The following is a 2,513-nucleotide window of genomic DNA, read 5'->3' as shown; positions in this document are numbered from 1 at the left end:
TTAAGTCATAATTCAGAGATGGCAAGGTATTACGACCTCTAATGTAAAAATTTAGTACGTATAGTAGTAAGAATGATTGATTATAACTAGGAGCCTTTGTAGAAAAAGGGGTAAACAAAAATCGCAACTCAAAAGCGCAACACTCCGATCGCTAACGTAACGAACGAAAAAAAACCAACGCGAGATTATATATATATACAAAGGAGTGTCAAAAACAGGAATATCAAGACTCAAAATCCGGCTGCGAAGATAACCGGTCCGAGCATAGCAATATATACATATGATAAAATAAGAAAAACCCCAAAGGAAACTCAAAGGGACACAAAATATAGAAAACCTATTCTCCAAAATCTCCCATAAGAGGAGTCATCACAGTTTGTATTATTTAATGGAGATAAAAGTATCTAAGCAAAACATATAAACTAAACAGAGTCCCGAGAACAAGGAATCTTCGCAAATCTAGAAGTCTCCAGCATGCCTCAGCGGGAAACCTCACGTCCTACATCTGAAAATCACAAAGTCCGCATGGGTGAGAACCAGAGGTCCCCAACATGGTAACAGCTTCCACATATATAATACATAATAATAGAGGAAAGCCAAAGGCAATCCTAGATCTTCCTCCAGATAATTCAAAGCTTATAAACAAGCTAAACCATAAAAGGGCATCTGACTAAAGATTCTTCAGTCTAAAGTAATACTTCCCTTTCCAATTCCTTCAAACCTCCCAACCACCAGCCGGAGTATAGTGTAGCAAGCACAGTTATATCAAACAAGAAATATACAAATAGGAGCAAATAAGGCTTGTAGACAATTAGTAAGTAATATGCAGACAAATAGGCAATCTCAAACAATTCATATAGTATGCATATGATGAATGCGTGTCCCTAGTGGCTGATGATATCATCTGTCGGTTATAGAGCCAACCCGACAAGTCCTGGTAGCTAACCATTGGACTGTCCCTCTGTCACGCATCCCCAACTCGAGTTATACTCATCATAAACTTGATCATAATCATGATCTATATCCATCACCTTCACTGGTGAATATTTACAGGGGCGAGCTCATCCGGGTCTTTCACAGTGCCCGGCCACACTTATGACATAGGGTCAAAAGAGCTTCGAGCCTCAACCTGGAGCACGTGGTGGCTAGCCACTGTTTCCTCCCAGGGAAATTCTCATCTCCAACAGTGGAAGTGCAACATTCACAATTCATTCAGCAGCATATATGCATTTATACATAGCCATAATCATGGCTCCGCCGTAACACGGCAATAATCCAGCCATCCGGCTCACGGTTAAATCCATGACCAGCCACCCGGCTCACGGTTAAATCCATAACCAGCCGTTTCATTATCGATCACAGCCTTTCGGCCCATGGCATAACAAGCACTTCCACCACCATCCTCCACCTCTCACATAATCATGCTTGATCCTCATTGATCATTCATTTTTCCCTTGCTTCACTCGCAAGTTACCACATTCACTAGCTCCTTTTCTAATAGCTAGGCATATCATAATGATTTAAGACATAAGTGGTGAGATCGGAGGCTTAGAAGTATGAGATTTGGCTTTTAAAACTCAAAAATCAACTTTGGGATGAAAACAGGGCCACGCGTACGCGCACTCCACGCGCACACGTGGATGGCCTCAAAACTCATCGACGCGTATGTGTCAAGCACGCTAACGCGTGGATTGAAAGATACCCAAGTGACACGCACGCGTCAGCCACGCATACGCGTGGGTGTTCTCGTGCCCCTAGCACAAAGCTGGCACAGTTCTGGCATAACTCTCTAGAAAATAGCTGGGCATTGGGTGCAGCACATCGGCGCGCCCGCACACATCACGCGCACGCATGGATGGCATTTTCGAGAGGAACGGCGCGTACGCGCCAAGTGCGCTTACGCGCGGGGGGGTGGGGGGGTCATTCTGCTAAATTTTCTAAGTTAAAAACTGCATAATTTACAGATCCAACCCCCAATCTTCCGACGGACATAATTTCCTCATTTTAAATCGTTTTTCACCCGTTCTTCGAACAGCATGGACATCCCCGATCCAATTTCATTTCTAAATAGATTTGACACAAAACAGAGATCCGTAGTCCAAGTTATGTCCCGTCAAAGTATGCCTAAAAACCATGTTTTTCATAAAAACCACAAAGTGCCATTTTCAAAACAAGCCATTTTCAACTCTGTTCCAAATTAATCAAAACATGCCAATTTCATCCCTTTTCTTTGAAATCAATCAAAATATATCAAATTCAACATCAAGCCTCCTCAACTCACACATTGGCACATTATCTCAATTTACCAAAATCACTATCCCATCATTCTAACCCACTTCACCCAAGTGGTTCAAACCCAAACACATTGACATATCATATACTCTTCCTCATGCCAATTTCAACAACACCAATTCTAATAAATCATTATTGTACACAATCAATATCATACTCACCATCAACATGGTTCAACCCACAATTCAACCATAACCAATCATCAAGCATATATCACAACA

Source organism: Arachis stenosperma, chromosome 10 (genome assembly GCF_014773155.1).
Source record: "Arachis stenosperma cultivar V10309 chromosome 10, arast.V10309.gnm1.PFL2, whole genome shotgun sequence".
NCBI lineage: Eukaryota > Viridiplantae > Streptophyta > Magnoliopsida > Fabales > Fabaceae > Arachis > Arachis stenosperma.
The sequence above is the reverse complement of the archived record's forward strand: the minus strand, read 5'-3'. Positions refer to the sequence as shown.